Source organism: Oratosquilla oratoria, chromosome 39 (assembly GCF_046742065.1).
Source record: "Oratosquilla oratoria isolate Oo_2021 chromosome 39, ASM4674206v1, whole genome shotgun sequence".
Taxonomy (NCBI): domain Eukaryota; kingdom Metazoa; phylum Arthropoda; class Malacostraca; order Stomatopoda; family Squillidae; genus Oratosquilla; species Oratosquilla oratoria.
Genome location: NC_134815.1, coordinates 34,934,268 through 34,949,267, shown reverse-complemented (window position 1 = coordinate 34,949,267; position 15,000 = coordinate 34,934,268). Strand labels below are relative to the sequence as shown.

The following is a 15,000-nucleotide window of genomic DNA, read 5'->3' as shown; positions in this document are numbered from 1 at the left end:
CCTCCCCTTCGCACAGGTGGAACAGAAAGGCCACGTCACAGGTAATAATATTTTTTTTGCATATTCCTATACGCCAGCGTCTATTGATAAAAGAATGAGTCTGCAAGAGACCATAAGGCCTACACTTGGCAGTCCCCCTCCTCAACATCACCTCAACCTACACATACTTTGAATTTCCTATCCCATCAATAAATATAGGTTTAATGAAAATAAAAATATCCAAGAAACATTGTCAACAATAAATATGTGGCAGCATGGGTCATCACTAATGCAAGATATTTTACAGGTCAGGTTATCAGCAATATAATAATAAAGGATTAGACTCAAAACACCGAAATTAAGAAAAATATAGTTTGGAGCGCACGCCTACTAAGATGACATTGAAAGGTTAATACTGTGCGTACGTGCGTGCTAGGCTACCCCCTCCTTGTGGGGGGAGACGTAGTACGAGCTGAGCCCGGGGGCCCGGAAGGAGTGGTAGGTCAAGTCGAAGGATAAGGCGTGACGCAGTGGTGGTGGAGGATTCTTTCGCGTCCTTCTTGTCCTTCCGCCAACAAGCAGTGCACAACCCAGGGATGCCCCTTAATCAGGTCTAAGGTCTTCCGTAAGTCGGATTTTACAAGTTCTCCTCTGGCTAACGATTAACGACTTAATTCAGTTTTGAGTGTGTGTGTGTGTGTGTGTGTGTGTGTGTGTGTGTGTGTGTGTGTGTGTGTGTGTGTTTACCTAGTTTACCTAATATTTTGCGGGGGAAGAGCTACGCTCGTAGTGACCCGCAGTTGTATCTTTCCGCATCCAATTCTTTCTTAAAATCATGTATAGTTTTAGCACTCACTGTTTTCTCTTTCAATTTATTCCATGTATCTACTCTGTGGAAAACTTATGTTTCAAATCTCTTCAGTAACTGTGTGTGTGTGTTTCTGTGAGTGTGAAAGAGAGAGAGAGAGAGAGAGAGAGAGAGAGAGAGAGAGAGAGAGAGAGAGAGAGAGAGAGAGAGAGAGAGAGAGAGAGAGAGAGAGAGAGAGAGAGAGAGAGAGAGAGAGAGAGAGAGAGAGAGAGAGAGAGAGAGAGAGAGAGAGAGAGAGAGAGAGAGACGCAGTATCCACAGAGTCCTCCCCACTTGGTTCCGGCGCATATCCGAGTGCGTGTTGACAAAATCATCATCACTACACTACAGGCTTCCGGTCATTACAAATTGAACACATGCACACGCGCGCGCGCATGCGTTCATACTTAAAAAAAAAAAAAAGAGAAGAACGCACATCCAAAGCGAAAACTTCCTACTAGGACCAGGATATCGACTTAGGAGAAGAAGAAATCGAGCGAACTGCACAGGGACTGAGCGAAGTCCTCATTCTGGATGTGAACGAGAAAAAAAAAAAGTGGACACCCGGATTTGAGCCACTCACTACGTGTGGCCAGTGGCATTTGGCACCCTCCACTACACCTGGCTAGCGGCATCTGGCAACGAGATCGTAGTAAACAGTGGTATTTTATGAATCGCGCTTACCTTTGTTGATTATTATTATCAACGTCTTTGCGTTGGCCAATGCACAATATATATTCAAATACATGTAAAATAATAACACACACACATGTATACATACATATATAAACACATACAACATGCATACACACATATGCTAATGGTCAATTTTTCAATTTATAAGGGGATGACTTATCCTACTCCTATATGTTGTCCTTTTTATTTTAGCTCTTTTTTTATCATAGCTTTTGCTTCTTCGTTTTGAGTAGAAACGACTTCGGTTGCGATCTTTTGTTTTTCAAATTTCCAAACGTCAAATGACTTTTGCGTAAGAAGCTGAATGAGGAACCAAGAGAAGTTAAACCTAGAATACGAATGTTAGACACATTGTTGAGATGCTCTTACGGAACTCTAGAATACTGTAACCGAAGCAGTTTCTACTCAAACGGAGTAGCAAAAGCAAGTAGCGTGTGCCGCCACCTTAAGACTCCAAATAAAACTTTCGCTGTCGAGTAGCTGATGTACAGTCACGAGCTAAAGTTTTGACCCACACTACAGTTCTTACATCACTGTGCGAAACTAGTCAAGGAATAAACTCCTGTTCTACTTGTGTGTTTCCCTCTACTCCTCTTACAACCTGTCAGGATGTCTTCATATATATATATATATATATATACACACACACGCGATTTTTTTTGTTCGAGTATGTGCTGTCTTTCTCATCATTTACGTTGCAAGAATTATAAGAAAAAATAAGCAGACACAACGAAAATAAGTCTCTGAGGAAAACAAGAACGACTAAAATTTCCGATTCATGAATAAATAGTGAGGCGGAGACGGCATTACTATTACTACGTATCGCGTCACTGACTGGTCGAGTGTAGGATCACGTCAACAACAACAACAACAACAACAACCACAACCCTGGGCGCTCCTTTACGAGTGCCGCATTCCTCTTACTCCGACAACTGACAGGGGCAAGCCTGGCTCGTGTGCTTGCATGAATATTCGCCATTATGGAGGTGGGCAAGCAGGAATGCATGAATATATGCATGCGTTCCTCCTGTTATGTCTGGTTCGGTTTTACACAGTAGGCCTTGGGTAAATATTGAAAATTTCTAAGTGTATAGGGCTCCATGTATAGGTCAATTCAGTGCAGGGAACTAGAGAAAGAAAGAGAGAGAGAGAGAGAGAGAGAGAGAGAGAGAGAAAGAGAGAGAAAGAGAGAGAAAGAGAGAGAGAGAGAGAGAGAGAGAGAGGGGGGTAAGACTTCTGGTGGAGATGGGAGGGAAACAAATGTGATGATGGAGGTCAGGAGGTACGTAGCTGCGGCCGAAGCCGTCACATTTTTCCTATCATGCGCTTTAGGGTCTGTTGGGGCACGTAATAATCACTGCTGGGAATCGGAGAGGAGTGTGGGATTCGAACCCACAACTTGGCGCATGCGAGACTAGCACGATTCCGATGACGTCACCAGCGCACACACGAAATAGAATTGAAGAGACACGAAGAGGCCGAAACGACAAAAGCGAGGACATCGAGGAATGGGCGACTCGAGTGGGGACGCTGGAGGACGAGGGCGAGGACGAGGACGAGGACGAGAGTCGCCAAGGCTTCGAGTGTGAAGCCGCACAGGTGCGTCGAGCTTCCTGCAGCGCGATGCAAGAGCACTTGCTCTTTAAAGCTGCACAAACAAAGAGCGACCACGCACGCACACACACACACACACACACACACAGACACACACACACACACACAGATACTTGGAACAAATTAGACAAAGAAACAGTGTGTGCACACACTATTCAAGAATTTAAGAAAAAACTTGATGCTGAGAGATACAAAGACGGGTCGCCACGAGCATAGCTCCCTTCCCGTATAATATAACTAGGTAAATACACACACACACACACACACACACACACACACACACACACACACACACACACACGAGCATATGGGCTCTAACGTCCCTTCCACTTTCAGAGAGACAAGCCTCAAGTCCCGTCAACGAGGTTGATTAAAGCTTACCCTCAAAAGAAATATTTCCCTGCGGCCGAAGGCACCAATCGTAGTCCTTGGGACCTAAAGGGAGTTTTCTTGGTCTGTCGCCGAGTAATTGATGTATTTTTCATTTCCTTTGTCCCTCTTCCAAAAACCTAAACTTCCTTATTACACCTCATAAACCTGAGAGTTCCTCATTTCCTTGGGTTCCTTCCGTCTTAGTCGCCTCACTCTTTCCCTCTAATCGTGCTAATCCTCCCCCCCCCCCAATCTCGCCCCATCCTTCACCAAACCTCATCTAGCCCCATGTAGGATCTTCTTCTCCCCATACCTCCTTCATTAACCCCCCATCCCCCCTCTCTCTTCCTCCCCCCCTCTCTCTCTGGTGGAAGGAGAGCGCATGTGCACATAAGCAATGAACCCAACATGTCAGTATCTGTGCACCCACGGTAGCCTACATCTAATTTCCCTTTCAATAAAACTTAGAAAATGTTAAGTAATACAACATGATTGTAACACAACATTATAGGCATTTGTTAATACAGTCTGTTTTTTTTCTATCTGAAGAATATCTATTGAATATTAGAAAAAAAAATAAGGATAGGAATAATAGGTGGTAATGTACATGGAACTGCCTAGTATACGCCTTATGGTCTCTTCCAGTCTCCTTCATTCTTGTATCGGTGGAATTCATCCGTTGGCTCAGTTAACGGTTCGACCCAAAGGTCACTCAATGACCTAATAATTCTGTAACAACAGACCTTGCAGTTATCCACGCAAAAGAACAGGAACTATGTGACAAAAAATAACAACAAAATGGAGGAAGAACAATCCTCGGGTACCACCGACAACGGGAGATTGATTTTCTTGTTTATTTACTAGTTTTAATTAAAAAAAAATTAATTAATCGCTTGATATACAAAGAGATGATGTTGGGAATCCTGTTTTCCTGAAACCACATTGATATTTGATCATTTCAACATCTACCTACTCCTATTACTAATTAGTGTACCTAGTCCATTTCAATATAGTATTTCAAGTTCACGTAACTTCCCAAGAGAGAGAGAGAGAGAGGGAGGGGGGGAGAGAGGGAGGGGGGGAGGGAGGGGGGGAGAGAGGGAGGGGGGGAGGGAGAGAGGGAGACAGAGAGGCAAAGAGAGCGAGAGAGAGAGGGGGAGGGAGTGAGAGACATACAGGGAGACAGAGACAGACAGACAGAGAGCGAGAGAGAGAGGGGGGAGGGAGAGAGAGAGACACATACATGGAGACACAGAGAGAGAGAGAGAGAGAGAGAGAGAGAGAGAAGGGAGAGAAAGAGAGAGAGAAGCTGGGATGCACAGATGGTACTTTATCCTTTAAACCACAGCTACTATTAACGTACACCAACGTACCGAAGTATCCTTTCTCAAATCCATTTACGGAAAATAGAAAGTCAAAATAATAAAATCAGTTTCATCAGGGGACGGAACCCCTCCCCCCCCCCATTTAATCAAAACATTCCCCCTGGGTGGCCATTCTCTCGGTCCCAGGGTGACTGACAGTCCCACTCGGGGTAGACAATGCATAAACACTCAGAAGAAATCAGGCTGTTTCTGCTTGAGTGGACAGTGCTGGCAAGTAAACAGAGCAGACAATACGTCAGCCCCCTCGCCTTCCCCCTTCCTTCGTCGTACCGTCAGGACGATTTGTGCGTTGGAGCGAGCTGATGGATAGGCTTGGCGTGGCTGGGGCCAGGGGTCGGGTGGGTATCAACTACGTGACGTAACAGGAAGGGTGCTATCGGGTGATGCTTTGATGCGATGGGAGGAGGAAGAGAGGAAACACAGGGTGGTTAGGTACCGGTGGTAACAAGTGGACAAACATTACAAAAAATAAATAAAGAATAAAAATGATAAATTTAACGTGATCGAAATTCCTAGAGAACTTTTTTGGAATTAGATATCGGAGCTTTTGACGAAGTATTAAAGTGGCGGGACACTAGGCTAGCACGCTACTTGCTTTCGCTACGTTTGAGTAGATACGACTTCAGTTACAATATTCTAGACTTCCGTAGGAACATCTTAGCAGTGTGTCTAACATTCGTATAGGTTCAAATTCTCTTAGTTCGTCATTCAGTTTCTCACAATATGACGCAAGATTAATCTTGGAAATTTGAAGAAAAAAAATCGTAACAGAAGTCGTTTCTACTCTAACGAAGTAGCAAAAGCAAGTAGCATGCTAGCGAGAAATGCCTAGTGAACCGCCATCTTTACGGGCGGAGAGGAGAAGGGGGAGGGGGTGGGGGAAGAGGTCGAGGAGTGGGTCATCTACCAATGGGAGACGTGGGGGATTGTCCCCCAAAGCCGAAGGTCGTCCCGAGGCAAGTAGGACAATCCAGAACGATTGGAGAACATCGACTTCGAGTAGTTTGGATCGAAGACTAAAACGATCTCAGAACGTCAATGATTTGGTAAAGAACGCTGGACGTGCGAATAAGGACGTGGAAATGGAAATGATAAAATATGATAAGTACTGAAAAACAAAGTAAAAAAAAAAATGATGAAAATAACCATAACAACGTAATTAGGAAGCTGGAATAGAACACGGAGGCACCGACGTGAAAATATAAATGATAAAATAATGATAAATATCAAAACTAATAATAAACGGATAATAACATACGAAGCAGAATCAAAGGAAATAACAAGAAAGACAACGTGGTCGGCTGCATTTCCAGGACTGACGAGTCGTAAGGAATTCTATTAAATAACAAACCCAGGCTATAACACTGGACCAAGGACCTCTGTATAGTAGGCAGAGGGGGTGGGAAGGGGGTTTGGGGGGTTGACAACTCACGACATGGTCCCCATACACTAGAATACAATCGCAACACCCCATACCAAAAACAGAATTCCATAAAGGGCGTGTGTGTGTGTGTGTGAGGCTACATCGCCAATAGTCTCTTGAGGCCTCCAGAGGCGAACACGTGAGGAGCTGAATGCAGACTCTTCCCTCGCCCAATACCCTCAATGCGAGCCACAGATTCCTGACCCACGTGGAGAACAAAACAAACTGTACCCCCCTTCACCCCCTCACCTACCCGTCCACCTGGTCCACTCGTTGTGGATCACTTACGATCCACTCGATGTGACTTGGAGAGACACATACTTGAGACTCCGGGTTCACTGTGAAGATCACAGTGGCCATCATCTCTTGTGACATTGTAGTACGTGTGTCTTCGTGTCGAATACTTACGATATGATGAAGCCTCGTGTCGTACGATTCAATGGCGTTGTAAATTTACGATCTAAAGATACGACCCTCTTACAACTCCTTAAGCTATATAAGGTACAGTAGGATATATAGGTGGAGACAGCTGTATGATGAGGATTCTGCAGATTAGGTTAGGAGCTTACACCAGGAGGCGCTGAGTAGGGACTGTTTTGGGCAGGTAACAGTCACTGATGGGACTCGAAGAGGCCTGCAGGATTCGAACCTACAACTAAGCGAGTGCATGGCCAGCACGCTTCCGACTACGTCACTATGTCAACTGTAGAATAAATATTCTGGGGAATCTGGATTGAACAGTGTCAAATAACCCAATAAACCCCCAGCAATAAAAGGCATCAGGAATTTGTTAACATAACCACTGATGTCTACTCTCCCTCCCGTGCAGGGTGGGGTGGCACCATTTCATTCCTGTCCTGGCACCACCAGTGACTCCACCATCATCAGTTCGGTGGCGACGGTGATAGCACCATAGAGGAACCTACCTACCTACAGTTCAACCCGAGAGGATCTCTTACCTTTGGAGCACGAACGCGCATAAACACGAATAACGACGCACCTACTATAAAGCAGAAAGTGATGAGTGTGAGGTAGAGGAGGAACGTAAGAACGTCAAGGAGGAGGAATCTAAGAATGTCGAGGAGGAGGAGGTGGTGGAGGAGGAACGTAAGGACATCGAGGACGAGCAGTAACGTATGAATGTCGAGGAGGAGGAGGAACGTAAGAACGTCGAGGAGGAGGTGGTGGAGGAGGAACGTAAGGACATCGAGGAGAAGCAGGAACGTAAGAATGTCGAGGAGGAGAAGGAACGTAAGAACTTTGAGGCGGTGGAGGAACGTAAGAACCTCGAGGAGGAGCAGGAACGCAAGAATGTCGAGGAGGTGGAGGAGGAACGTAAGAACGTCGAGGAGGAGCTAGATCGGAATGAGGGCACAATGGCCGCTGGAGGGCGACCATTGTGCAGACCGAATACCCTTCCTTTCAGTCGCGGTCCGGACCAGCCTTCATTCTCTCTGCTCGTCTTCCTCTTCTATAATTTCCTTACCTTTACATATACACCATACTCTAGGGATGCGTGCGTGCGTGCGTGTGTGTGTGTGTCTGTGTGTGTGTGTGTGTGTGCGTAGTAATTTGATTTCCCTGATTTATATATATATATATATATATATATATATATATATATATATATATATATATATATATTTCTAACATTATGTAACATTATGCGACTAAGCTTGTCTTTCTCTTCATAAGCGGTACTGACCTAATAATAATAACAAAATAATATCCCTTTCATCCGATTCTTCTATCTTGTATACATTATATTATACATCAAACTGCGACACTGAGAACATACAATGATAATATGCTTTCTCATAGCCTCTGGCTCTCAGCTTTCGCGTCTTGTGAAGCAAATTGTGGTTCCCATTGAGAAAGACTACTGCTTTGATCTCCCTTTTATCCGGCTTTCCCACATCTTACATAGTAATATATTTTACAAAAAAAAAAAAAAAAAGACATTGAAAACACGAAATGAAAAAACTATTGTCCCACTTCTCCCGGTGACCACGTGTCCTCGACCCCTCCCTCACGTTTTCTATTGCTTCCCATTTTCTTTCCGTTGCTAGCGACCGAACTCAGTAAGGCTCGTTACACACGTAACGACTTTTCGCCGCACGCCGTCCAGGACACGACGTCGTGCTCTCAAATTACCATGGATGTCTATGGACGCTTTCACACGGCACGACAAAGTCCACGTGTGGAAACGTCCATAGGCACCTGTGTTTATTTGAGAGCACAACTTCGTGTCGTGGACGGCGCACGGCGAAAAGTCGATACGTGTGAAACGAACTCAGCAACAGTTTGAAAACTATGTTGGCGACAAGAGCATGTCCCCGTCGCCATATATGGACGACAGTCATAAAGTGCAATGTTTGCGCGTTCGAAGACACTCTGGAGGCGAGGGTGGGGGTGGGCCGGTTTTGTGGCCCGGTCCTTTGGAGCTCGCTAGGCTTTGTTCCAAGGATACCTCTCTGTTGTGTGTTGAAGTCTCCCAAAGGGACTGGATCCGTTGAATGCTTGGGCCTTGTTACTCAATGGACGAATGAGAGCCAAGTGGTCAGTGTACGTTCCCGGCATTGTAAGAAAAAATAATTATATATATATATATATATATATATATATATATATATATATATATATATATATATATATATATATATATTTCAGTCATAACATAAGAATGGGGGAAACTACAAGAGACCATAAGGCCTACACTAGGCAGTTCGATATCCATTACTACCTATCATGCCCATCCATGACATGATCTAATCTTCTCTTAAAACAAGCAATTATTTCAGCGCCAACTAAATGGTTGCTAAATATATTCCATTCGTTAACCACTCTGTTTTGATAAACCAGTTCATGCCTATTTCCTTCTTAAACCTAAATTCGTCCATTACTACAAGTCCTACCCTGTCAAAGTATATATATATATATATATATATATATATATATATATATATATATACATACATATATATATATAAACTTTTTATATACATATATATATATAATTTTATATATATATATATATAATATATATATATATATATATATATATATATATATATATATAATTCAAAACTCCAAAGTTTTCAGTCCACGTGTTTTGGAAATTACAACCACGTTGGACGTAGTTTGAAAACTACCTGGCATACTTTCCCCGCCTCCTCCTCCACCCTCCAAGCCAGGTAGACGGAAAATGTCCCCCTCCCCCCCAAACCTAACCACCCACCCACCCAAACCTCCCTACGTCCTACCAACCGCCAACCCTGGCGGTCCCCACCGCTTCGAATTTTCCATTTTCCTTTACATTCGTCTCACAGTTCAAAATGAATGGGATGGCAAGGGGTCACAACTAACATTATCCAATGGCTTTCAAAGTCGTGTGATGCATTTTAATCCATAAACAGATCTGATACTTGGGAGACGGAACAGGAACATCTGCTTACCAAGTCAGATTTTGAACGAAAGTAAAGAATGGAAGTACAACGCCAACCGGCCTCCTTGAAGTTTAGTGTTTTTCTGAACGAAAGGAATTGAAATATTGACAAACGTCCATCAAGGGGGGAAGAGGAGAGGAGAGACAGAGGAGAGACAGAGGAGGAAACCGGAGGTGGGGAAGACGTTGTGGGGGGGGGGAGGAAAGAGGGAGAGGTGATGGGGGAAGGGATGATGGATAGATAGGGGGATAGGAATACTCAGACTATTGCGCGCGAAGTTGAACTAGTGCGCGCGCACACACACGCACACACACACGCACACACACACACACACACACACACACACACACACACACACACACACACACACACACACACACACACAATTTCTTCATTTATTCCCGAAATTTGTTTTAGTTTCTGAGGGAAGGAATTGTTCTTCCCGAATCAAATACTAACAGTTGGCAGCCATGCCTGCCTTTTCATTGGATCCCATGAAACGTTGGTATGCCTGATTACGATCAGTTTGCGTGTTATTAGCAAACATTTCATCATCTCGCATATGTAATATCTTTAACAAAGGAGGGATAACCAACATTTTAAGATGTTGGATATAGTAAGAGTTGCAATACGATAAATTAGAATAAGGAATGCATGTGTGGGATTTAGATATGCAATGCAGTTTCTCTCTGGGTTTTGTAGTTAGATGTACTCCTCAACAGATTAACTTTATTAGGCGAAATGAATATGTGTATACTCACACACACGCGAGCGCACACGTGCACACATACACGTGTATAACACACACACACACACACACACACGTGCATACATACACATGTATAAAACACAAGATCACGCACACATACACGGCAACACACAATACGCGCGCACGCACGCACACACGCACACATACATACACACACACACGCACGCATACACGTGTATAACACACAAAATCACATATACACGGCAACACACACAATACACGCACACACATGGACGGCACGTTTTACGAAGCCTACTTTCGCTCAAGGGGAAAGTGGCGGTAATAAATGTGGCTCTCGAGGAGGAGGAGGTCCAAGAGGAGGAGGAGGAGCAGCAGGAGGAAGAAAAAAGTAATTAAGAAATTAAGACGGCTGGGCAGGGCAGTCGGTGGCGGGGGGACTTGGATAAGGTAATGCGAAAACGTAAATAAACCTAAACTGGGCAACAAAATGACTCCCACCTCGCTCTCTCTCTCTCTCTCTCTCTCTCTCTCACGTGGCATATCACCCATCCGTCTTAAGCCTACTTCGTTTATGAATAAATTACACAGAGTGGACTCCATGGTCATCTGCTGCGAGCTTAGCCTCCCCCCCCCTACACACACACACACACCGCCATCATCCTACCTTCCTTACATTCTTTGCAATTCAAAATATTGTTCATTTCAGACTTGACCCAAGTACTTTAATCTACAAACCAAAAATGGTGTGTGTGTGTGTGTGTGTGTGTGTGTGTGTGTGTGTGTGTGTGTGTGTGTGTGTGTGTGTGTACGTGTGTGTGTGTGTGTGTGTGTGCGTGTGTGTACGTGTGTGGGTGTGCATGTAAGTATGTGTGTGTGCACTATTTCTATCCACCTGAGAACAGGATGAAGGTGAGGTTACGCCAGGAGGCGCTAAGTAGCTGCAGCCAAAGAAGTCACCTTTGTCCCACTGCTGGAAATCGGAAAAGGAGTTCGGGATTCGAACCGACAACTACGCGGATGAGAGACCAGCACGCTTCCGATGACACCGCCAGCTCACAAGGCACAATAATTAAACTTCAGTAATGTTTCAGTCCATCTGTACGTTAAATCCCCCGAAACCATCCCTCCCAACGAACGAAAAACTGAAACAAGAACAAGAATAACTAGATTTAATGAAAGTTCGGAGTAATATATCTAATCAGCAATAATTAGATTTTGTGGAAGTTCTGAGTATTACTTTTAAAACCCAATTTCAAAGAGTATAATTAGTGGTCTCTTCATCGAAGGAGTACATCATCAACGTTAAACGAAATTATTATCTTATTATTGTTGTTATTTTTTCATCTTCAACATTAACCCCGGTATCACAATATACGCCAGATGAGGTTTGCAAGTTCAATGAGCTTAATTGAATCACCTGCCGACAGCCAGAACTTGATATATCGACCACCATCTCCCTTTGACTGGTCGAAATACTCTCATAACCTTTCGAGTCTAATGACTCGTAATAAGGAAGACTGCCAACAACGAGCCGCAACGGCTGCGCCGGGCAATGTGACACCGGCCTAAGTTATCTTACACATTTTCTGAGGTTAATCTCGAGACAAAGTGGGGTCTCGGTCGGCGGAGGCCACTTCTGTCCTTCCTCCCCTTCCTGCAAGCCCTCGTTTTAATAAAATCGCCTGGCGACAGTGCGTCGCCGTGTTGATGGCGTTAATAGCATTTGTGGCTCATGGTGCCACGGGGAGGACGTGATTGCTGTGGAGGAGGAGGACGAAGGGGAGGAAGAGGAGAAGGAAGGAGGAAGAGGAAAAGAAGGAGGAGAGGGGAAGGATGAGGAGAAGGAGGAAAAAAGAGAAGGGAGGAAGAGGAAAAGAAGGATGAAGAGAAGGAGGAGGGGGAGGAGGAGGAAGAGGAGGAAGGTGAGGCGGAGGGGGGAGGAGGAGGAGGAGGTCATAGGTCGCCACGTCGATTCCACTTTCATGATTGCGGATTCCAACGATGAACCTTATGTACAGTTGGCCGCACTTCCGCGTGGTCTACTTGCCCGTGTCGTTAATATGGCCGAGGAGGTTACAACGGTGGATGGGGGAACGGGTAAAGAGACCAACTTGTGTGTTATTTAGTTATTTTTAAATTATTTCTGTATGAGGCCAGATCTTTGACCATGCAGTCCACAATATTAAGCACCTGGGTCCTGTAGAAGCTTTGCCAACTGTACACTGTGACTGTGTCAGTGCACGGTAGTACTTGGCTGTTTATTTTTTTTAAGTTACCGCAGCGATAAGCAATGTCCTTTTCAGAGCAGAAAAGGGATAAAGAATGTACAACATTAAAGAACTATACTTGTGTTTATAGAATAATCGATACAAGTAAATTAAAAATAAATATAACAAAACAAAGAGCCATACTCTAAAGGCAGAGGAATAGAGAGAGAGAGAGAGAGAGAGAGAGAGAGAGAGAGAGAGAGAGAGAGAGAGAGGGGGGGAGGGGGAGAAAAAGAGAGAATGTTCCAAGTAACGAACTGCATTTGTGGGAAAATTACATCGCGTGAAACCATTCATCATAATTAATACAGTACTGGCATTACCCCAAGTCAAGGACAAACTAAAAATTTACACGTTTTTCTCCATACAACAAAACTCACGCTCTGTTGAATCAGTTTCCACGATGTCTTACCTGCAAAAGAAAAGAAAAAATGACGTTAGAAAATAATATTACAATAAAAAAGGGTAGATAGAATATTTATATATTGTGATTAGAATCTCAATGTTTTTTTTCCTGTGGAAAGAAACAACAATAAACTTTCAAAAACCTAAAGTTTCACTACGTTACGATTACACACACACACACACACACACACACACACACACACACACACACACACACACTAACTCCCCTACCCACGTACAATCGCGAGCAAGTTTTGACCCATGCTACAGTTCTCATATCGTCAATTTATCATTTTTATCGAGTACGTGATATGTTTTCCTGTGTAACATTTAACTTAGTTAAATATTTTTCTTAAATATACAAAAGCAAAAGTCAGACGGATAATTTTAATTTTGTATCATGAAAAACTGGATAGGTCAAAACTTTTGGCCATGACTGTACATCCACACAGATTACTTGGAGCAATAACACGCTAGGTTCCCAAACGCAAACCCCCCCTCCCCTTACTCCCCCTCCCACCAGAACCAACAGTTAAGCCTAATTTGGGGGTCTACCCTAACCCTCTTATCAGTAATGGAATCTGCCTTGACCCCTGCGTCCCGTTTTCTTCCTAATTAATCAAGGGGTCAGCTACGTGCTAAGACATTCATATGATCAAAGTCCAAAGTCATCTGCTATTTGAAGCCCATTCTCTCTCTCTCTCTCTCTCTCTCTCTCTCTCTCTCTCTCTCTCTCTCTCTCTCTCTCTCTCTCTCTCTCTCTCCTAAAAAATAAATTCTATTACATTCTCACTGATAAAAAGAATTATAAATAGCTCAAAATGATAAATGGCATAACTCAAATTAATATATTTGAAAACCCAGGCGGGCTTGAACCAATGTATGGTGGCTTTTATAAGAGATGAAAAACATTCGTTATAAATGTTCCTTTCAATCGTAGAAAATAAGTCATCCTGAAAACAATCGACAAGAAAAAAAAGTAAAACAATGACAAACACAAGGAAGCTACGACAAAGAAAAATGACATTTAAAAAATAATAATACTAAAAAAAAAGAGGAATTCCGTTATTTAGTCCAGTTCCACAAGGCCCAGTTGGGGCAAATTGCCGTTTCTAATGTAATTAGCATAATTACCTCCCCCCCCTTAGTTCTTCCCCTTTCGGGACGGGTAGCCGAAACAAAGCATCATTCTGGAGTAGCATTTCCCCAGTACACTCGCTCAGCTTCTTTCACATGTGAGGGAACGCAATGGCGGTATTCTTGTTACTTTCAACGATAATCAAACACTTCACTATCGTGACCAAAAATCGGCGCTACCAATTCCTTGTAGAAGAGTCGGATCTCATCAGAGCATAATACGGCCAAATTATGTTCGTAAGTTTTTAGCTTAATAAAATCACCTGGCGGCCAAGAGAACTTGCTATATCGACCACCATCTCCCCTCCCCTGGTCGAAATACTCTCATAACATTTTGAGTCTAAAGACTCATAATAAGGAAGACTGCTACAGTCAACATTAACTCGCGATGGCCGCGCTGAAGTGTGATACAGAGTGGTGAATGGCAGGCATCGAACTCGGACCCAGAGGAACATGGTGGTCCTCTTAAACCCAGACCTTAGTATTTACCACCGAACCTAACCACCTCGCCTTACCCCCGAAGCTAAATTCACCCAACAGGCCCAAAAATTTAACCCCAGATTGTTTGTTCACAATTTCACAAATGTGCCACCGTTTACACAACATAGTACTCTAGTGCTGGTGGCGTCATCGGAAGCGTGCTAGTCTCGCATTCGCTTAGTTGTAGGTTCGATTCCTGCACTCCTCTCCGATTACGAT

At 43.8% G+C, this 15,000-nt stretch overlaps 1 protein-coding gene and 1 long non-coding RNA gene across 3 annotated transcripts in view; one reads left to right on the top strand and one right to left on the bottom strand.

The window, feature by feature from the left end:
- The window catches only part of LOC143020354 (uncharacterized), a 164,707-nt gene extending 163,820 nt beyond the window's left edge, over positions 1-887 (top strand). The window contains exons 6-7 of the long non-coding RNA XR_012965895.1: positions 1-41; positions 287-887. The exon at positions 1-41 is cut by the window's left edge and continues 107 nt beyond it. This is a non-coding gene — a long non-coding RNA (uncharacterized LOC143020354). The remainder of the gene's footprint in view (positions 42-286) is intronic.
- Positions 1-15,000, bottom strand: part of ec (ubiquitin specific peptidase echinus) — a 414,276-nt gene that overhangs the window by 79,152 nt on the left and 320,124 nt on the right. The gene's annotated exons all lie outside the window — the stretch shown is intronic.